This window comes from Bubalus kerabau, chromosome 1 (genome assembly GCF_029407905.1).
Source record: "Bubalus kerabau isolate K-KA32 ecotype Philippines breed swamp buffalo chromosome 1, PCC_UOA_SB_1v2, whole genome shotgun sequence".
NCBI lineage: Eukaryota > Metazoa > Chordata > Mammalia > Artiodactyla > Bovidae > Bubalus > Bubalus kerabau.
The window spans coordinates 113906452-113931259 of NC_073624.1; positions in this window are offsets into that span (position 1 = coordinate 113906452).

Here is a 24808-nt window from a genome sequence, read left to right on the forward strand (position 1 = left end):
CATCGAGTCAGTGATGCCATCCAACCACCTCGTCTTCGGTCGTCTTCTTCTTCTCCCACCTTCAATCTTGCACAACATCAGGGGCTTTTCCTATGAGTCAGTTCTTTGCAACAGGTGCCCAAATTATTGTAGTTTCAGCTTCCCTGGTGACTCAGATGGTAAAGCGTCTGCCTACAATGTGGGAGACTGGGTTCGATCCCAGCATTGGAAAGAGCCTCTGGAGAAGGAAATGACAGCCCACTGCAGTACTCTTGCCTGGAAAATCCCATGGACGGAGGAATCTGGTAGGCTACAGTCCATGGGGTCACAAAGAGTCGGACACTACTGAGCGACTTCACTAACAGCTTCAGCATCAATCCTTCCAATGATTCAGGACTGATTTCCTCTAGGATGGACTGGTTGGATCTCTTTGCTATCCAAGGGATTCTCAAGAGTCTTCTCCAACACCACAGTTCAAAAGCATCAGTTCTTTGGCACTCAGCTTTCTTTATAGTCCAGTTCTCACATCCATACATGACTACTGGAAAGTCCATAGCTTTGACTAGATGGATATTTGTTGGCAAAGTAACATCTCCGCTTTTTAATACGCTGTCTAGGTTGGTCATAACTTTTCTTCCAAGGAGCAAGCATCTTTTAATTTCATGGCTGCAGTCACCATCTGCAGTGATTTTGGAGCCCCAAAATAAAGTCTGTCACTATTTCCATTGTTTCCCCATCTATTTGCAATGAACTGATGGGACCAGATGCCATGATCTTAGCTTTCTGAATGTTGAATTTAAGCCAACTTTTTCAGTCTCCTCTTTCAATTTCATCAAGAGTCTCTTTAGTTCTTCTTCACTTTCTGCCATAAGGGTGGTGTCATCTGCATATCTGAGGTTATTGATATTTCTCCAGGAAATCTTGATTCCAGCTTGTGCTTCATCCAGCCCAGTGTTTCTCATGATGTACTCTGCATATAAGTTAAATAAGCAGGGTGACAATATACAGCCTTGATGTACTCCTTTTTTCTATTTGGGACCAGTCTGTTGTTCCATGTCCAGTTCTAACTGTTGCTTCCTGACCTGTATACAGATTTTTCAGGAGGCAGGTCAGGTGGTCTGGTATTCCCATCTCTTTCAGAATTTTCCACAGTTTGTTGTGATCCACACAGTCAAATGCTTTGGCATAGTCAATAAAACAAAAATAGATGTTTTTCTGGAACTCTCTTGCTTTTTCTATAATCCAGCAGATGTTGGCAATTTGATCTCTGGTTCCTCTTCCTTTTCTAAATCCAGCCTAAACATCTGGAAGTTCATGGTTCACGTAGTGCTGAAGCCTTGCTTGGAGAATTTTGAGCATGACTTTGCTAGGGTGTAAGATGAATGCAGTTGTGCAGTAGTTTGAACATTCTTTGGCATTGCCTTTCTTTGGGATTGGAGTGAAAACTGACCTTTTCCAGTCCTGTGGCCACTGCTGAGTTTTCCAAATTTGCTGGCATATTGAGTGCAGCACTTTCACAGCATCATCTTTCAGGATTTGAAATAGCTCAACTAGAATTCCATCACCTCCACCAGCTTTGTTCATAGTGATGCTTCCTAAGGCCCACTTGACTTCGCATTCCATATGTCTGGCTCTAGGTGAGTAATCACACCATCCTGGTTATCTCGGTCATACACATCTTTTTTGTATAGTTCTTCTGTGTATTCTTGCCACCTCTTCTTAATCTCTCCTGCTTCTGTTAGGTCCATACCATTTCTGTCCTTTACTGTGCCCATCTTTGCATGAAATATTCCCTTGGTATCTCTAATTTTCTCGAAGAGATCTCTAGTCTTTCCCATTCTATTGTTTTCTTCTATTTCTTTGTATTGATGAGTGAGGAAGTCTTTCTTGCTATTATCTTATTTTGCTATTCTTTGAAATTCTGCATTCAGATGTGTATATCTTTCCTTTTCTCCTTTGCCTTCACTTCTCTTCTTTTCTCAGCTATTTGGAAAACCTCCTCAGACAACCATTTTGCCTTCTTGCATTTCTTTTTCTTGGGGACGGTCTTGTTCACTGCCTCCTGCACAATGTCATGAACCTCTGTCCATAGTTCTTTAGGCACTTTGTCTATCAGATCTAATCCCTTGAATCTATATGTCAGTCCCACTGTATAATCTTAAGGGATTTGATTTAGGTCATACCTGAATGGTATAGTGGTTTCCCCTAGTTTCTTCAATTTAAGTCTGAATTTGGCAATAAAGAGTTCATGATCTGAGCCACAGTCAGCTCTCAGTTTGTCTTTGCTGACTGTGTACAGTTTTTCACCTTTGGCTGCAAAGAATATAATCAGTTTAATTTTGGTATTGGCCATCTAGTGATGTCTGTGTAGTTTCTTCTCTTGTGTTGTTGCAAGAGGTTGTATGCTATGACCAGTGAAGAGAAAACTCTGTCTTTGCCCTGCTTCATTTTGTATGCCAAGGCCAAAGTTGTCTTTTACTCCAGGTATCTCTTGACTTCCTCCTTTTTCATTCCAGTCCCCTATAATGAAAAGGACATTTTTGGGGGATGTTAGTTCTTGAAGGTCTTGTAGGCCTTCATAGAACCGTTAAACTTCAGCTTCTTCAGCATTACTGGTTGGTTCATAGACTTGGATTACTGTGATATTGAATAGTTTTCCTTGGAAACGAACAGAGATCATTCTGTCGTTTTTGAGATTGCATCCAAGTACTGCATTTTGGACTCTTTTGTTGACCATGATGGCCACTCCATTTCTTCTGAGGGATTCCTGCCCGCAGTAGTAGATATAATGGTCATCTGAGTTAAATTCACCCATTCCAGTCCATTTCAGTTCGCTGATTCCTAGAATGTCAACATTTTCTCTTGCCATCTCTTGTTTGACCACTTCCAATTTGCCTTGATTCATGGACCTGACATTCCAGGTTCCTATGCAATATTGATCTTTACAGCATCAGACCTTTCTTCTATCACCAGTCACATCCACAGCTGGGTATTGTTTTTGCTCAGTCTCTGTGGGGTCTCCTGGTGCTCACAAGGCTCCATCCCTTCATTCTTTCTGGAGTTATTTCTCCACTGATCTCCAGTAGCATATTGGGCACCTATTGACCTGGGGAGTTCATTTTCAGTATCCTATCTATTTGCCTTTCATACTGTTCATGGGGTTCTCAAGGCAAGAATACTGAAGTGTTTTGCCATTCCTTTCTCCAGTGGACCACGTTTTGTCAGAACTCTCCATCATGACCCACCCATATTGGGTGGCCTTACATGGCATGGCTCATAATTAAACAAGTCATTGAGTTTAAAAAGTCAGTGAGTTAAACAAGTGATCACTGTGGTCCATGTGGTCCATTTGATTAGTTTTCTGTGACTGTGGTTTCCATTCTTTCTGCCCTCCGAGGGTTAAGGATCAGAGGCTTAAGGAAGCCTCCTGAAGAGAGAAACTGACTAGGGGAAACTGGGTCTTGTTCTGATGGGCAGGGCCATGCTCAGTAAATCTTTAATCCATTTTTCTGTTGATAGGTGGGGCTGTGTTCCCCCCCCATTGTTTGACTGGAGACCAAACTATGGTAGAGATAATGAAGTTAATGGTGACCTCCTTCAAAAAGTCCAGTGCATGCAATGCCGCCGCATTCAGTGCCCGGACCCTGCTGCAGGCCACTGCAATCCACGCCTCTGCCGGAGACTCCTGGACATTGGCAGGCAAGTCTGGGTCCACCTCTTGTGGGGTCACTGACCCTTTCTCCTGGGTCTTGGTGCACACAGGGTTTTGTTTGTACCCTCCAAGAGTCTGTTCCCCCAGTCCTGTGTAAGTTGTGGCCACTCTATGGTGGGATTAATGGTGACCTCCTCCAAGAGGGCTTATGCCATACCCAGGTCTGCAGCACCCAGAGCCCCTGCCCTGCAGCAGTCCACTGCTGACCTGTACCTCCTCAGGAGACACTACTCACTCAAAGGCAGGTCTGACTCAGTCTCTGTGGGGTCTCCTGGTGCTCACAAGGTTTTGTTGGAGCCCTTTGAGTGTCTCTGGCGGGTATGGGGTTTGATTTTAAACATATTTCACCCCTTGCACGGTCTTGCTGGGGCTTTTCCTTTGCCCTTGGATGTGGGATATCTTTTTTTGGTGGGCTCCAACATTCTCCTGTCGATGGTTGTTCAGTAGTGAGTTGTAATTCTGGAATTCTCACAGGAGAAGATAAGCGCACATCCTTCTACTCCACCATCTTGGTTTGTATTGGGTTGATTCCAGTATTCCGACCTGGAGAATTCCATGGACTATATAGTCCATGGGGTCGCAGAGAGTCAGACACGACTGAGCAACTTTCACTTTCTCTTTAACATAGCATTGTTCGTTACCATTCTCTCTCCCTCTCTCTTTCAATACTCCTTTTACTTTACTCACCTAAAAGCACTCTTCTTCCATGAATCCTTTAATTAATCTTTTTCTAAGAAGTTGGTATCTTTTTCTTTTCAACCTATTCAACTGCTTCCTTCTTAAGAATTATTCCACAATTCATAAGTAGAAGACTGACAAAACTCAACTGAGTTATCATTCCTGGCTGAAGGCTGGTTAAACCAGGAGGTGCTAGTGGTAAAGAATCCGCCTGCCAATGCAGGAGATGTAAGAGATGTGGGTTCGATCCCTTTGTCAGGAAAATCCCCTGGAGAAGAACATGGCAACCCACTTCAGTATTCTTGCCTGGAGAATCCCATGGACAGAGGAGCCTGGCGAGTTATGGTCCGTAGTGTTTCAAAGAGTCAGACACAACTGAAGTGACTTAGCATAGCACACAGCACAGACTAGGGGTAGATTCTTGATCCAACTGGGTTATATAAACTCCTCTGCTATTTTGAGATTAAAATTCAGAATCCTAGCTAGTCTCTGATGCTAATTACACTGAGTAGATGTGAAAACAGATACTGAAAGAAAACTAAACTTCTAATCAGAAGCCAGACTGCAGAAAAGGAAGAGCTGGAAAAAGAAAAGAGTGGAACAAAGAGTCCTTGACACTGCCAGCTTTCCAGTTCCTGGGGCTAGTCCTTAGACCTGGCTGAATTTCCATGTCTTCTGTTCTCTGAGATACTTTTGTATCTTTATGAGATATTTTCTTGTTAATTAATTGTAGTACAGTTGTGGGGAGACTGTATAACCTTAGTCAAAAGAATCCTGATGTGGAATTTCTTTTTCTTTTGACTCTTCCTCAAGCTCTTCTTTCACTTCCTCTCTTTGCCATTTCTGATATTGCACCTCCCCCCCCCATCTCTTTTCAGGATTGAGAAAGTCCTCTTTACTAACAGCTTTCTCTTCTTTCCCTGTTGCCTCGTCCTTCTATTTAGTATTTATATCTCTTTTTCTACTTCTCCATCTATGTTTTCCTCCTAACGGTACTTCTGACCCTTTTCTGCCCATTCTTAACATAATTCTCCTCTATCATTTCTAGGTCTGTTCTCATTTCATTGCTTTCTTTTTCTTTCTATTTCACTGTTGTCCATTCTTGAATCTAATGTGTCTCCAATTTGAGGCTTGTACCTGTACCCAAATCTTTCTTTAAGGCTTTTTAAGCTCTGAAACTTCCCACCTATGTGAGATAGAAACCTATAATTCTATGTTACTAAAAAACAAAACTAAAGGAAAAAGATGTTTCATCTCAAAATATAAAAACATGCTATACACAAAAACATATGTAAATATTGTATGAATTTTTCTTATTGAGACAACTTACCAAAATCCATTTCATTTTTATTTTCAGTGAAAGAAAATTAAACAGACCTCAAGTGCTTTAGGGTCAATATATCATGATTTTACTAAAGCATGCAGACCAAAATTATCAGCTTGTACTATGTGAAAATCTGATAAATAAGGTTTAATCTTGTCCTCAGTTAAAAACCCCACCATCTAAATTGTCCTTCATTGTTCTCCTTACACAAGCTGAAAATATGCAGATGAGTGAAATTTCGATGAAGGTAATGTTTATAGTCATTTCTGGGTTAAAGAACAAGATTTATTTCACTTTATGGGAATGTATTTCCTGACATTTGTCTTATTGAATTATTATCAAAATGCTGTAGTTCTAAATATGGGAACTTTCCCAGGAATACAGACTGTAAGTGATTATGCAAACATCTAAGCAAAGGCAATCTCCATTATGCACCCTGGCTGTCAGAAATCCTTTGCAGTTTATATTTTGTTGAATATAACAGGTTTCTGTCTGCTGGAATTCCATAGGAAAATTTGAATAGTTTTATAAGTATAAAAATATATAGGTATGCTGTTGCCAATAATTTGAACTCAAAGAGATGAACCTGTTTGAATCATTCCCATGGACGTTCATTTTCTTTTATCAATAGATTATGAAAATTTTGCTAGCCAATATAAAACAAAAGTTGGGTTTCAGATTCATGATCTCTAACATACCATATAAGAAAACTGGCCTGAGTAATCATATAATTCTCTGAGCTTCTATATGTCAACCATAAGTCAAATATGCTTGTTTCACTACTGCTAATAAGGTATAAGGTTATAAATTCTTCATGCTAATTGTTGCTGGGGAGTGACTAGGATGTGACATGAAATTATTTAGGTTTTAGTTTACTGATTTTCATGCATGCATAAAATATTCAAAAAGACTTGCAATAAAAAGCTTAATGCATTGAATTTTATAATCATTATTTCATTCAGGTGTCTGTTCAAATATCTCCTCCTCAGAATCCAAATTCAGCTTGTCTAAATAAGAACTTCCCTATTACCATTTATACCCATATCTTGCCTTAGTGTGTTTATAGATATATGACCCCTTTAAAAGTGTGGACAGTAATCTGTCTACTGTTCCCTTCCCAGCTATAACACTGGCTTCACAAAGGAAGGGATTCTGCCTTCTTTAGTCCCAACTGTGTTTCCTTGCCAGAAAAGACTCTTTCTTGGTGAATGAACACATCATAGAACTAGCTATAATGATAAAAAAAAAAAAAAAGATGAAAGTAAAATAAGAAGAGATGAAAGTAAACCAAATGAGTCACAAAAGAATGGTTGTTGAATAATCTAGTACATATACATAACTTAAATGATGAACATGATGGCTACTTTGTAGTAAACATTTTTTTGTTTCATTTTGGGGGGATAACATTACATGAATAAGTCAGGACCAGAATTTTATAATCCAATATAATCAACACAGTGTAAATTATACCTGGGGGGAAAAAGACTGAGAAGGAACACCCCAAAATATTCCTAGAACATGTTTCTGGGTGAAGACATAATGAATTTTATTTCTAAATATTTTGCAATTATTATTTATCACCTGTACTCAGAAGAAATAAGGCAAAAAGGAAGAAAAAAAATTAAAGTAGTGATTGAGAATTGACTATTAGAGACTGACAGATTAGCTAACATGCCAAAACATGTAATATGACGACTTTAACAACTAATAATAGTCCATGATGTCTTTTGAGTATTCATTATGTGCAGGTATCCTTTGAAGTCTTTATATAAACAAAAAATTGCCTAGTTCTTTCTAATTACCAAATGAGGTCAGTATTATTATTATTGTTGTTGTTATTAATACTACTACTATTATTTCTATTGTATAAATATAACCCAGAGAGGTTACACTACTTTCCAAAGTTATCCAGCTAAGAGATGGTGGGCCTGGAATTTAAAGTCAAAGTGTTAGTCTTTCAGTTACGTCTGACTCTTTGCAACCCCATGGACTGTAGCGCCACCAGGCTCCTCCATACCTGGGATTTCACAGGCAAGAATACTGGGGTGGATTGCCATTTCCTTCTCCAGGTTTCTTCCTGGCCCAAGGATTTGAACCCAGGTCTCCGGCATTGCAGGCAGATTCTTTACCATCTGAGCCACCAGGGAAGCTTATATATTTAAACCCTTGTCTAATTCAGGGTCTTAAAAGTAAGAAAGGAAATAGTTGATATAAAAATGAGAATAAATAACAAAACATCATTTAATTCATAAATTATTATTTAGTTTTTTTCAAAATAAAGTAGTGTAAAATGTGTTGTTTACTACTTGAAATGGCTCATTGGGGGTTTAGTCAAACATACAAAGCAATCTTGAGTATTTGGACATAAATGTGCAAGCTACTGCTACAACGTAAATTGGTGAAGAGCTACAAGACACATATTATGTTATAATTGTAGTCTTTTGATAACATACCAGGCTACTATGAATGGCAAGTGGACTTAATAACTCAGAAATCTGTATGTAAAGAAATCTCATTGAGTCTCATCTTTTTAAATTTTTTAACATGTACAATATTTTTATGGATTTGGGTCTAGATGACATTTGGAAGTGGTCTGAAAACTCTTCTATGTTTAATTTATATTTAAATCTATATTTAATATAAATTTATATATAGTTAAATATAGATTTAAATATATAATTATAATAATATAATTAAATACATATATAAATTAAATATAATTAAATATTAAATATATATAAAATATATAACATATTATGTATAATTAAATAATTAAATTAAATATAATAAATATTTAATATAATTAAATATATAAATTATATTTAAATATATATATTTAAATCTATATTTAAAAAATATAAACCCTTTGGAATTAAATGGCTTGGGTTTGAACTCAAATGAACATATTTTTCTCTAGGATAGTATTCATGAGGCACTACACACAGAATAGATGTATGCTGGAAGCTTAGGTAAGAGGATTTAATATTTCTCTAATGTTCAGAATATAGGCCATTGTGGTTCCATAAAACTAAGTAACCCAATTGTCATTTTCAAAATTTAGAATTCCAGGTATTTATGACTTATTAATTATAATAAATGGGTTAATTATATAACTATAAAAGTGATTGAAGTCACAGCTGACAGCTGAAAATGCCTTTACAAAACAATATACCCAATTCTGTTCTCAGTGAAAACAGTTCAGGAAATTTAATTTAGGATGCCAGGTGGCACAATAGGTTATACATTAACTTGTCCCCTCTGGAAAATTAAATTTGAATTTGGCTCTGGTCACAAATGAAATGAGTCATTTGGTACATGCCACTAAGGATACTCACAGAAAGCCAAAATGACATTTCATTGAAAAATCACCTGTTAAGAAAAATATCTGCAGTCACTGGGGAATTTTCAAGAAAAATAAACAAGTGCTAAGGCAAAGTGAATGGGATCTAAGGCCTATTGTAGATTGTAGCCTTGCTGGAAGTCTGGAGGAAGGATCATGCAGTGAAATTTATGAGTTTATATGCAGAGAGAAAACGTTAATTTTTAGCCTGTACTTCCTGCTTTCCCCAGTTTCTAGATCCGAGGAGATTATTCACTTATGTCCAAAGAAAAGTTTCCTTTTTCCCTTGTCACAGGTTTAGTCAAATGTCATTTTGTATTGAATTATCAAGGATTACTGAGCTCATTGCAAGAAATCATCTAATTGTGATTTTGAACCATATGTTTCGATCTTCCTGTTCTTTCAGATAAGTAAACAATACAATTAATGAATTGTGTTCTCTCCTTATTAGGGATCAAAGAAAATGTACGGTTGACAGACTTCAAAGATAATATTTTTTGCATTAAGACTTGTTCTTTTCACTGTTTCATTCTTGTCCATAAAATAATCAACACAGCAAGAATGTGGAGAGATGATGAGATTAATAAGAGAGCAATAAAATTCCCAACATAAACAATAAAAGCTCAGTCCTTTCATATTCACTACTGGAGAAATAAAGTATAAAAGTTCTAAAATCACAGTAATTGCTCATGTTTCAAGTACTTATTACTGGATTCTAAAAAGACATTTTTAATTCTTTGTTTTGAGGCCTACAAACTATTTCTTTCTGCTTAAAGTAATATCCAGACCCATACTTAATTATTCCATGACTGTTTCAGGCCTCTTTCTGATAGCTGACACTTTCACAGTCTGAGTGGGCTTAGGCATCTTAGCTGTCAGCCTGAGCGTGCAGGGGCAAATCAAGGGAACCTCTAGCTTGCAGTCTTCCCTCAGCAGGCAGATCTCAGACCATTATACCCGTCACTGAAGAGAGGTTATGATAAAAATTTATAGCATGACTAGGTTATGTTAATGACCAAAATTTATTCACAGGATCATTGAATTTTATTCCCAACAGTACCTGCTAGATAAAAGTCCTTGTTTAGCAATCTTATGAGACCTTAAACAAGGGACAAACCTCACTCTAAGCAGATTAAGACAATTGGGTCATGCAGCAAGATCTTAAAAAAAAAGTCATAGGATTTGCATATGTTAATATATCCTTCCTTAGTGCAAACATGCAAATGTATCTTTACAGAAAAAAATGCACTGGCCTTCTGGTAAACCTTACTTAGGCACAATGGCCCTAGATTTATTAATATTCTCTATGCACATAGAAAGGAGAAATTATTGCAATTGGGATGATTGGAAAAAAAAACAAACCAATAGCAAAACTCAATAAATATACATACATAAAAATGGATATATTCAATTCCTCTACAGAAAAGAAGAAAAAAAAACTTTATAAGCTTAGCTTCTGTCTTCTCTATGGCCTAACAGAAAATTACCTCCTTGTACACTATTTTATGTTTTTTTCTTTTATTGTCTTGGGAAGCCTAAAAACTAAAAATTATTTCCAGTTTTATGTGATAACATCTAGACCTATATTCTCTAGCAAGGGCACAATATATACAAATAACAAGGAACTCTTGCTGAAATGTTCAAATGTAATGGATGAAATTATTGCTATTATTATTTTACTTTGATTATTTTCAGATTTGTAAAATCTGACAAGGAGACTGGCAATTGTGAAAACAAAGACAGAACTGGCAATATGTATTGATGCACCATCTCACTTCTAAGAGACAGGCACTGAGTTTGAGCCACTGTAAACAAAATTTTCTTAGGCTTCTGCACGATCATTTCTTAGTCTGGAGACAAATTCCACTTTTCAATGATAGGTATAAAACCTTTCAATTTACTATCTATTTTTCAAATGACAAATTGAAAAGCAAGTGGCAGTTTTATCAAATGTTAAATCCAGTCTTACTTTTTCAGAACTTCTTTTGTTACCTTTAAAATAGAGTTCCAAACATAACCAGAATCTGTGAAAACACTTTAAAATCAATGGTGAATAGAAAATTAGGTCTGTGGAACTTTCAGAATACCTTAGCCATACCATTATAGAAACTGTTTCTCAGGATTGGAAAGACCATATTAGACCTGAGTTGGGATTTATTTAAGGTTAGCATTATAATGAGAACACAATATCACTATATTGTATTTTCTTACAATTCTCAGATTTATGACTCAATTAATGGGAAAATTCTATCAATGTCTTTATTTTTGATGACTTTGTTTCAATAGACTTCTAATTTGTAAAATACACATCTGTTTGTATGTTTTAAAAGGTTATTTGAGCTTATTATAGCACAATTGGATCATAGAATTCATCAATTTAAACTCCTTCAATGAATACTTATGGCTTTTAGGGTAAAAAAACGTGTGTGCATACACATATTTCTTTTAGGGTTCTTAGTTATAAGCACCAAAACCACTCTATTTTAAGGAAGAAAAGATTTTTCTGTTGGAGTGCCCATGCTAATAATGGATAGCTAATGGAGAGACTTGGAAGACACAGACATAAGGGAAGGCTAGTGCCATATGCTCTGTCATGTCTGACTCTTTGCAACCCCATGGTCTGTAGTCCACCAGGCTCCTCTGTCCATGGGATTCTCCAGGAAAGAACACTGGAGTGGGTTGCCATTTCTTCTTCCAGGGGATCTTCTGGACCCAGGGATCGAAACTGTATCTTCTGTATCTTCTGTACCACAGGTGGACTCTTTACCCCTGAGCCACTGGGGAAGCTCATATTTGGCAGAGTTTTGAATACAATTTCAATGAGTTAATAATTGTAAAATATTTGTAAAATACTCGTTAATATTTGTAAAATATTTAGAGCTGGACTGGATGCATAGGAAGATCTATATGTATATTTGCTAAATAAAATATATACCCAGGAATTTTTGTGTCTGGACACAGTCACAGGTAACTTTTAACAAATACTAATCATGTTATCCAAAGAATAGCAAGGAGAGATAAGAAAGCCTTCCTCAGTGATCAATGTAAAGAAATAGATGAAAACAACAGAATGGGAAAGACTAGAGATCTCTTCAAGAAAATTAGAGATACCAAGGGAACATTTCATGCAAAGATGGGCTCGATAAAGGACAGAAATGGTATGGACCTAACAGAAACAGAAGATATTAAGAAGAGATGACAAGTATACACAGAAGAACTGTACAAAAAAGATCTTACGACCCAGATAATCATAATGGTGTGATCACTCACCTAGAGCCAGACATCCTGGAATGTGAAGTCAAGTGGGCCTTAGGAAACATCACTATGAACAAAGCTAATAGAGGTGATGGAATTCCAGTTGACCTATTTCAAATCCTAACAGAGGATGCTGTGAAAGTGCTGCACTCAATATGCCAGCAAATGTGGAAATCTCAGTAGTGGCCACAGGACTGGAAAAGGTCAGTTTTCATTCCAATCCCAAAGAAAGGCAATGCCAAGGAAAGCTCAAATTACTGCACAATGGCACTCATCTCACACGCTAGTAAAGTAATGCTCAAAATTCTCCAAGCCAGGCTTCAGCAATACATGAACCATGAACTTCCAGACGTTCAAGCTGGTTTTAGAAAAGGCAGAGGAACCAGAGATCAAATTGCCAACATCTGCTGGATCATTGAAAAAGCAAGAGAGTTCCAGAAAAACATCTATTTCTGCTTTATTGACTATGCCAAAGCCTTTGACTCTGTGGATCACAATAAACTGTGGACAATTCTGAAAGAGATGGGAATACCAGACTACGTGACCTGCCTCTTGAGAAACCTATATGCAGTCAGGAAGCAACAGTTAGAACCGGATATGGAACAACAGACTGGTTCCAAATAGGAAAAGGAGTACATCAAGGCTGTATATTGTCACCCTGCTTATTTAACTTATATGCAGAGTACATCATGATAAATGCTGGGCTGGAAGAAGCACAAGCTGGAATCAAGATTGCCAGGAGAAATATCAATAACTTCAGATATGCAGATGGCACCACCCTTATGACAGAAAGTGAAGAGGACCTAAAAAGCCACTTTAGGAAAGTAAAAGAGGAGAATGAAAAAGTTGGCTTGAAGCTCAACATTCAGAAAACGAAGAACATTCAGAAAAAGAAAGATCCTTTCTTTGGTATGTTGGTCCCATCACTCTATGGCAAATGGATGGGGAAACAGTGGAAACAGTGTCAGACTTCATTTTTTGGGCTCCAAAATTACTGCAGATGGTGACTGCAGCCATGAAATTAAAAGATGCTCACTCCTTGGAAGAAAAGTTATGATGAACCTAGATAGCATATTGAAAAGCAGAGACGTTACTTTGCCAACAAAGGTCCGTCTAGTCAAGGCTATGGTTTTTCCAGTGGTCATGTATGGATGCGAGAGTTGGACTGTGAAGAAGGCTGAGCACTGAAGAACTGATGCTTTTGAACTGTGGAGTTGGAGAAGACTCTTGAGAGTCCCTTGGACTGCAAGGAGATCCAACCAGTCCATTCTAAAGGAGATCAGCCCTGGGATTTCTTTGGAAGGAATGATGCTAAAGCTGAGACTGCAGTACTTTGGCCACCTCATGCGAAGAGTTGACTCATTGGAAAAGACTCTGATGCTGGGAGAGATTGGGGGCAGGAGGAGAAGGGGATGACAGAGGATGAGATGGCTGGATGGCATCACTGACTTGATGGACGTGAGTCTGAGTCAACTCCGGGAGTTGGTGATGGACAGGGAGGCCTGGCGTGCTGTGATTCATGGGGTCGCAAAGAGTTGGGCACAACTGAGCAACTGAACTGAACTGAACTGAAGGACTCAATACTCACCAAATGATTAAATGAGTTAATAGAATTCACAATATCTGTCCTCCAATTTAGATTCTATTTTTTGATCTATTATATTTTTTCCTAGCATTTACACATACTTTTGGATATTAGCAAGAAAACAGGATTCAAACTTCCCACTACCTCGCTTCATTTAAATCTATTTTCTAATGTTTTGCTTTTCTGTAATCAGTGAATGCTAAATTATTTACTCTTTTTACTCAAACCAATACTGTAATGTAGAAATTTTATTGGTGATTACACATGCATGAGGGCAGGATCTTTGTGTTTTTATGTCACTAGAATGTATTCATACCTACCGCCATGAAAATGATTGGTAAACACACGAAGTTGGAACCATGAAAGGCCCTGAATAGCCAAGTCAGTCTTGAGAAAGAAGAAGAAAGCTGAAGGCATCACAGTCCTTGACTTCACATGATGTTACAAAGCTACAGTGATCAAAACCATATAATATCAGCATAGAAACAGACACATAGATTGCACACAATGAAACAATAGGAAACCCAGAAATAAATTCACACATATATGTGCAATTGATTTCTGAAGAAGGATCTAAGCATATACAATTGCAGAAAGACAGTGTCTTCAGTAAATAATGCTGGGAAAATGGAACAGCCACATGCAAAAGAATGAAACTGAAGCACTATCTTATTCAAAACACAAAACTAACTTAAAATGAATTAAGACTTAAATATATGACCTGAGACCATAAAATGCTTAGAAGAAAACACAGGCAACAAGCTTTTTGACATCGATATTAGTGAAGTTTTTTTTTTTTTTTTTGACACCAAAAGCAAAAATAAACAAGTGGTACTACCTTAAACTGAAAAGCTTCTGTGTAGCAAAGGAAAGCATCACCAAAATAAGAAGGCAACCTACTGAATGAGAGAAAATATTTGGAAACAATGTATCTGATAAAGGATTAATATTCAAACTATATAAGAACTCATACAACTCAATAGCAAAAATAACTCAAATAATCTGATTTAAAAATGGGCAGAGGTTGAACAGAAATTCTTCCAAAGACATACAGCTGGCCAAGGGGTACATGAAAAAAGGTTCAATATCACTAGTCATGAAGGAAATGCAAATCAAAGCCACAGTAAGATATTACTTCACACCTGTCAGAATGGCTGTTCTCAAAACTAGAAATAACGAGTGTGAGTGAGGATATGGAGAGACAGGAGCCCTTCTGCACTGTTGGTGGGAATGTAGATTGGTACAACCACTATAGAAAACAGGATGGAGATTACTAAAAAATTAAAAATAGAAATACCATATAACTCAGCAATTCTACCTTTAAAAATAACTCAAAGATATAGACACGCCCATGACCACTATAACATCATTTATAATAACCAAGATAAAACCTGTGTCTGTTGATGGGTAAGTGACCAAAGAAGATGTGGTTTATATAGACAATAGAATATTATTCAGCCTAAAAGAGAATGAAACATTGCCATCTGTGTCAACATGGATGGACTTCAAGGGTGACTGATATAAGTAAGAGATAAATACCATATAATCACACTTATATTTGGAATCTGAAAAAAGAAACAAAAATTTAGCTTACAGATACAAAGAATTAATTGGTGGCTGTCAGAGGAAGGGGATGTTGGGGTGAGTGAAATGAGTGAAGGAAGGTGTCAAAAGATACAAACTTCTAGTTAAAAAATAAATGTTACAGGATGTAACATATAACATGAGGATTATAGTTAATAATATTCTATTTTATATTTGAAAGTTGCTAAGAGAGTAGACCATAAGAGCTTTCATCACATGAAAAAATATTTGTAACTATGAATGGTGATGGATGTTAAGTAGACAGTGTGATCATTTCACAATATACACAAATATTGAATAAATACGCTGTATGTAATGAAACCAACATAAAGTTACATATGAATTATATCTCAAAAACCTCGTAAATATAATATATACAATCAAAAACATATTTTAAGTGACCAAATGTAAGAATTAGAGAAATATGTGGGGGAAATTTGCCTGCATCTACTTCAATATAAGCAACATTTTCTCTCCCATAAGCATTCGAGGAAGGGAAACTCTCCTCTAAGTTGCTGGGGGAGTGGGATGATAGCCATATTCAAGAATATGAAAGGACAAAATGTGTCAATTATCACATAGTGTCTTGAAGCTTTCTGCCAGCTTCAGAATTTAAATCTTTTCACATTTACATATTACATTTCTTCTCTAGGTTGTTCCCTTAGGAAATTCCTCCAAAAATATCAATTCTGGGAAGTAATATGTTATGGAAAATGCAGTCTTTTTCATTTGAACTACATAATATCTGTGCACTTACCAGTCCCAGGTGTGGAATTACATTTTCTAGATTTTTGCTCGAGTTAGCTTAATTATCAGACCAATCTGAATTCATTTATAGATGCTTTAAAGAAAAGTCAGAGAGTACTGCTCTAAAGTTTTACTGGAGCATTTTCTTTCCTGGTTTGTATTTTATTGATTTTTTTTTTGATTAATCATGGAGATGATCTATAGCATAAGTGATATTTTTGATACAAATTCAGGCTATAAGAGGTAAATTTAATTTTAATTCACTTTATCTATAGTTATTCATGCATTTATTCACTCAGCACAAATTTACTGAGTACTTACAATGTGCCAGAAATAATGGTATCAACACACAATGGTGAATGGAATTTTAAGAAAAACTGTGACAAAATCAACTGGTACGTAATATACTTACTCACTTACTTGAAATATAATTCCTAGAAAAAGAATAACTTATCTCTGGTATGTAATAAAAGTTATCCATATGAACTTCAATATTCATTTCAGAAAATAGTCATCATTTTTTAATTTGCTGAAAGTTTGTACAGCTATGTCTCACATAACACCTCAGAAACTGTCAAAAGTATAATTACAGCATTTTAGAGAAGTAGCTAATCTTAGAGACAATTCAGTCAGAAAACTAAAAATGCAATTTCAAAGTTTAATGATTTGCCTGTTTATTCACATGTTAAAGGTGGAGGCAACATAAGGCCCAGGTATAATGAATCTTAATTCATCCTATTTTTATGACACCATAATGTAGATATTTTCCACCATAGGAACTCAGTTTTTTTCACTTAACATCATTCAGATGTTAAAATACAGCACAGAACTAATTTCTACGTCACAGACTAATTTCTACTGTAGACTGCTGTTCACTGAAATCTATTCGCTCTTCTTCCTAGGCACGCAAATTGACTACAGGCCTCACCCTTCCTTACAGTTAGGTGTGAACATGTCCCTGAATTCTAGCAATGGGATAAAATGGAAATATTCTGTGCCATATCAGGGACTAGGATTAAGCAGATGGGTGGCTAGGCCTACACACTTTCTTTCTCCAATGGCTGGCTGCAAATGATAACGAGAGTGTGCAGTATAGAAGGAAGAGATGAAAGAACTCTGGGTCTCCTAATTAGTGCTTAAAGAAGAACTGGCTGGAGTCCAGGATTCACCCCCCTGTGAACTGCTAAATGAGTATGAAATACATTTCTTTTCTTCTTTTTAGTTCTACCAGTTTATTGCTACCAACCCATCTCCCTCCACCTTCATGCACACGTGCTCAGTCATGTAATCCCATGGACTGCAGCCCGCCAGGCTCCTCTGTCCATGGACTTTTCCAGGCAAGAATACTGGAGTGGGTTGCCATTTCCTCCAAGAAATAAATTTCTTTTGAGCCTTTGTCACTAGAATTTTGTTGATCAATTGATTTATTTCTGCAGTTTTTGCATCACACGTCATTTAGGATTCTTACAAACTTCTTGGAATATGAGTATTTAAGCATCTGAACATTAAGCATTGTATAGAATAAAAATTCTATATAATGAAAATTCATGCCACTGTGTTAGCAGGGAGAGTCTAGGTGAAAAAGGGAAACTGATTTTGATATAAAATGAACATATAAGTGTAATTTTAAGTATAGAAATAGCTCTATTTAGACATAGTAACTATTTTATGACTGATTTGAGAGCTAAGAAGTTTTAAAGCCATATAAGAAGTGCCAGTATAAATCTATTAAGTTACTTTTAAAATTTGTCCCTTGTCAACTCTTATGAAACTGTGAGTGAGTGTCTGCCAAGAAATGAAGGGGAGCTTTAATTACATTTCTCAATGGATAAAGGATGCAATAAGATAATGTTTCTCATTTTATAATCACATGCACTAAAAAAACAATGGGCTAACACTTATTCTCCAATGGTTTTACTTCAAAAATGTTTTAGTCTATTTTTCTCCATAAACTGTACTTATTCCTTATATGCTACATTTTTCTGCCATGGTAGAGATAAGTACTTATATCAGAAAGCTTTAAAGAATTATTTATCATTATTTTAATGAGCAATTAAAGTGTAAAAAATATACATGTACATTTATGTGTAATACTGGCTCAGATGGTGAAGAATCTGCCTGCAATGCAGAAGACCCGGGCTCAGCCCCTGAATTGTGCAGACATCCTGGAGAAGGGAATGAGTATCCACTCTAGTATTCTTGCCTGGAGAATTCCATGGACGAAGGAGCCTGGCGGGCTGCAGTCCAAGGGGTTGCAAAGAGTTGGACATGACTGAGCAACTAACACAAATACTGTAGTAATATGCCATACGAAATAAAACACATGCATGTATATGTGTTTGTGTGTATATATATGTGTGAGTGTGTGTGTGTACACACATACACATGCTACAAGGAATTTTTCTGGGCAGAATATTTCACAGTAGTTGTTTGTAACCACACACAAACATCTATTGTGTTGTTTCTGCTTCATATTTCAAAAATTCAATGAAATAGTAATAAAAACAATAAAATGTAACACAGTTACTAATTTTATCATTTTCTTTAAAACATATTTCAAAAATCTGGAAAGATTAAAATAGAAAATTCAAATGTGCAATATCATCTTGAAATAAACACATATCTAAAAAGTAATATCCAGTTATTGCTATTTCAGTTTGTGATAAAAATATCAAGGTTTTCCAAAGCTGTGTTCTTCTCCACTGTACTTAAGAGCAAGAATGAGATAAGTAATAAATTCTAGTTCATTAAACACATTATTGTTGTCAGTACTCAGTGCACTTTTGTTTAGTTATTTTTGTATATTTTAATAATGTTAATAAATTTAATAATGTAATAAGCACCAGAAAACTCACCAAGGAAAATCTAAGTCATCTTGTCAACGTTTTAGTTTCTGATGGATTTCATGTCCTTTAAATATTTGTTTTTATATATCACCATTTTATTTTTCTTTTACTCTTTTTTTTTTCCTTTGGGGTATATTCTATAATAATTAAATTTTTTTCTGATACATGTTGAATTCATTTATTCTGATGCTTCCTACCATTCTCATATAAATATTTAAGGCTATAAGATTTCCATAAAGCATGTGTTTTGCTGAATTCTGCAGGTTTTTATAAGTACTGTTTTTACAATCATTCATTTCTATGGAAACTATAACCAGTCTAATTGAGGTATAGGCTCAATTATAGTCAATTTTAAGGGAATTGTATTAAATTTTGAGACAAATATATGTAGTCATATAACTACCACTATAATGACTACATAGAACATCTCCATCATCCCAAGATTACATCATGCTCTTTTGCAGTAATTTCCCTCCACACATCCACTTCAAGCTTGGCAATTAGTGATTATTAAATGTGTCTTTGTGGAATTTTATATAAGCAAAATTATGTAGCATATGATTTTTTTTATCTCAAGCTTTTTTGTTTTACTAAGCACGATTTCTTTACCCAGTCACCAGTTGACTGACATTTGGGCTGTTTACAGTTTGTAGGCTTTATGAATAAAACTTAATGAACTTTCACGTGCAAGTCTTTTTCTGTTTTGTGACTGCTTTTATTTTTTCCTTGATAGCTATTTATTTTAAATATAGCAGTCCTGCTGGTCCCATGGTTAAGACCCCATGCTCCCAAAGCAGTGGGCACAAGTTTGATCCCTGATTGGGGAACTAAGATATTTCAAGCCACATGGCACAGCCAACTGTTAATCAATCTATCATGTACAAGTTTTTGAGTGAACATATATTCTTTCTCCTTCATGAATACCCTAGGATTACTGGTAAACACACATGTGTGAAGTGTGTGTTTACCTTTATATAAATGAACTGGCAAAATATATACTAATGTGGAAACCATACCAGTAATATTTGAGCATTCCAGATCTACTTTCTCACAGGTACTTGTTACCAATTTCTTTCATTTTACCCATAGTAGTGTAGTTATAATAGCGTTACATAGTTAAATTTGTATTTCCCAAATACGTAATGGTGTTGAGTATCTTTTACTGCACTGATTGGGCATTCATACAACTTCTTTTGTCTATTCTATTTAAACAAAATTACTAGAATTTTTAAAAATTCCATTATCTCAGAAATAGACCAACAAACATAGAAAACAAACATAGTTATGATGAAGAGAGGAGGGATAAATAAGGAGTTTGGGATTAGAATACATAACTAACAAGGGAGTTAGAATACATAACTAACAAGGACTTACTGTATAACACAGGTGATTCTCCTCAATATTTTATAATACCTATAAGGGAAAACAATCTGAAAAGGAATATATACATGTATAACTGAATCACTTCAATGTACACCTAAATCTAACACAACATTGTAAATGAACTGTACTTCAATTAAACAAATAAATATTAAAAATAAAATGTTATAAACTTCAGTTTTCTAGTCACACTTGTCACATTTCAAGTGTTACATGCAAAAATGCAAACTATAAACTGGGAGAAAAGATTTGAAAACAAAAATCTGATAAAATATTTATTCAACATGGATTTGGGAGCCCTAGTTATGGCAATCAGAGAAGAAAAAGAAATAAAAGGAATCTAGATTGGAAAAGAAGTAAAACTCTCGCTATTTGCAGATGGAATGATACTATACATAGAAAACCCTAAAGATATCATCAGAAAACCACTAGAGCTAATCAGTGAATTTAGCAAAGTGGCAGGATACAAAATCAGTACATAGAATCCCTACACAGTAACCATTTCAGAAAGAAATTAAGGAATCAATTCATTTACCACTGAAACAGAAAGAATAAAATACCTAAGAATAAATCTACCTAAGGAGACAAAAGAGCTGTATACAGAAAACTATGACACTGATAAAAGAAATGAAGACAACATAAATAGGTGGAGAGATATTTGATGTTCCTGGGTTGGAAGAATCAATATTGTGAAAATGACAATACTAACAAATGTAATCTATAGATTCAATGCAGTGCCTATCAAATTACCAATGGCATTTACAGAACTAGAGCAAAAAAAAAAAATTCATAGTTCATATGAAACACAAAGACTCTGAACAGCCATAGCAATTTTGAGAGAGAAGAATGGAGCTGGAGAAATCAACCTTCCTGACTTCAGACTATACTACAAAGCTATAGTCATCAAGACATCAACAAGACAGTATGGTAATGACAGAACAATAGAAATATAGACCAATGGAACAAGATAGAAAGTCCAGAGATAAACTCATGCATCTATGGATACCTTACTATTGACAGAGCAGGCAAGAATATACAATGGGGCAAAGATATTTTCTTCAATAAATGCTGCTGGGAAAACTGGACAGCTATATGTAAAAAAATGAAATTAGAACACTCCTAACACTATACACAAAGATAAACTCAAAATGGATCAAAGATCTAAATGTAAGACCAGAAACTGTAAAACTCTTAGAGAAAAACATAGGCAGAACACTTGATGACATAAATCACAGCAAGATCCTCTATGACCCACTTCCTAGAGTAATGGGAATAAAAACAAGAATAAACAAGTGGGACCTAATTAAAGCTAAAAGCTTTTGCACAGCAAAGGAAACTATAAATAAGGTGAAAAGATAATCCTCAGAATTGGAGAAAATAATAGCAAATGAAATAACTGATAAAGGATTAATTAAAAAAAAAAATACAAGCAGTTCATATAACTCAATACCAGAAAAACAAACAACCCAATCAAAAAGTGGGGAAAATACCTAAACAGACATTTCTCCAAAGAAGACATACAGATGGTTGACAAACTCATGAAAAGATCTCAACATTGCTCGTTATTCAGTTCAGTTCAGTTGCTCAATCGTGTCTGACTCTTTGTGACCCCATGAATCTCAGCACGCCAGGCCTCCCTGTCCATCACCATCTCTGGGACTTTACCCAAACTCATGGACATCGAGTTGGCGATGCCATCCAGCCATTTCATCCTCTGTTGTCCCCTTCTCCTCCTGCCCCCAATCCCTCCCAGCATCAGAGACTTTTCCAACGAGTCAACTCTTCGCATGAAGTGGCCAAAGTATTGGAGTTTCAGCTTCAACATCAGTCCCTCCAATGAACACTCAGGGCTGATTTCCTTTAGGATGGACTGGTTGGATCTCCTTGCAGTCCAAGGGACTCTCAAGAGTCTTCTCCAACACCACAGTTCAAAAGCATCAATTCTTCGGCACACAGCTTTCTTCACAGTCCAACTCTCACATCCATACATGACCACTGGAAAAACCATAGCCTTGACTAGATGGACATTTGTTGGCAAAGTAATGTCTCTGCTTTTGAATATGCTATCTAGGTTGGTCATAACTTTCCTTCCAGGGAGTAAACGTCTTTTAATTTCATGGCTGCAATCACCATCTGCAGTGATTTTGGAGCCCCCCAAAATAAAGTCTGACACTGTTTCCACTGTTTCCCCATCTATTTGCCATGAAGTGATGGGACCAGATGCCATGATCTTAGTTTCCTGAATGTTGAGGTTTAAGCCAACTTTTTCACTCTCCTCTTTCACTTTCATCAAGAGGCTTTTGAGTTCCTCTTCACTTTCTGCCATAAGAGTGCTCATTATTAGAGAAATGCAATTCAAAATTACAATGAGATATCACCTCTGGTCAGAATGGCCATCATCAAAATAATCTATCAACAATAAATGCTGGAGAGAGTGTGGAGAAAAGGGAAAGCTCTTGCTGTTGGTGGGAATGTACATTCATACAGCCGCTATGGAGATTTTCCAGTAGTCATGTATGGATGTGGGAGTTGGACTATAAAGAAAGCTGAGCACTGAAGAATTGATGCTTTTGAACTGTGGTGTTGGAGAAGACTCCTGAGAGTCCCTTGGACTGCAAGGAGATACAACCAGTCCATCCTAAAGGAGATCAGTCCTGGGTGTTTATTGTAAGGTCTGATATTGAAGCTGAAACTCCAATACTTTGGCCACCTGATACGAAGAATTGACTCATTTGAAAAGACCCCGATGCTGGGAAAGATTGAGGGCAGGAGGAGAAGGGGACGAAAGAGGATGAGATGATTGGATGGCATCACGGACTCAATGGACATGAGTTTGGGTGGACTCCGGGAGTTGATGATGGACAGGGAGGCCTGGCGTGCTGAGATTCATGGGGTTGCAAAGAGTCGGACACGAATGAGTGACTGAACTGAACTGGTAGAGATCAACATGGAGATTCCTTAAAAAGCTAGGAATAAAATCACCATATTATGCAACAATCCCACTACTAGGCATATACCCTGAGGTAACCAAAATTGAAAAAGACACATGTACCCCAACGTTCATTATAGCTGTATTTACAATAGTCAGTACATGGAAGCAACCTAGATGTCCTCAACAGATGAATGGATAAAGAAACTGTGGCATGTGTACCCAATGGAATATTACTCAGCCATAAAAAGGAATGCATTTGAGTCAGTTCTAATGAGGTGGATGAACCTAAAGCCTATTATACAGAGTGATGTAAGTCATAAAGAGAAAAGCAAATATCATATACTAACACATAAGTCTCATATATGGAATATAGAAAGATGGTATTGATGAACCTATCTGCAGAACAGGAATGGAAACACAGACAGTGTGAACAAACTTCTGGGCATGGCTTCAGGGGGAGGAAGGAAAGGTATGGACAGAGTAACATGGAAACATACATTACCATATGTAAAATAGATAGCCAAAGGGAAATCACTGTATGACTCAGGGAAATCAAACTGGGGCTCTGTAACAAGGTAGATGGGTGTGATGGGGAGGGAGGTGAGAGAGATGTTCAAGTGGGAGGGGACTTGATGTTTGGTAGAAACCAATACAATACTGTAAATCAATTATCCTTCTTTTAAAAATAAACAAATTTTTAAAAATCTGATAAAATATTTTAATATAGAACATATAAATAACTCATAATTCAACAAAAAGTGAACCAACCTAGTTTAAACAACAGGAAAAGTTTTGAACAGACACCTCACACAAGAAGTTTTATTCATATGAATTTCTTCATTTTCTAAGTAACTTAGTTTCACCTTACCTTGATATATTTTGGACTTGACCCTTTCAAGTTAATTTTTGTAGGAACAAAGATAGACAGTTTTAATAAAAAGAGCAGGTGTTCTTTTATGCCAGAATTTTTAATATTTAGTTTTATGATTCAGTTTTGTTTCTAGATCTTCTTTTTCTGATCTTAAGTATGTTGGATCTCCTGTATCTACCTTCTGTATCTTTTTTTTTCATAATTTAATCTTTTCTCTCAGATTTCATTTTTATTCCTTTATTTTCTGTATCTATCAGTGTGTATTCAGTCATATTTTCTCTCCTGTGGATACTTTTTCATCTCAATATTTATTTTTGAGTTGATTTTCTGTTTTCTTCAATTAATTTCATGAATATTTTGTTTTCCATTTTGCTTTGAATTTCTGATTTATCGTGGTAAACCTTATCTGTGACAATTAATTAGGTTTAATTCATATTGATGTTATGCACCAGTTTGTCTTTGCTTTGTGGTTTGGGGTATTTCTTCAACCGAAAAAAAATTCATTTTTTACTCTATCTTTTCTTTTCACACTGGCTATTTATGACTAATTGGTTCCTTTTACTGTTCTTGTAATA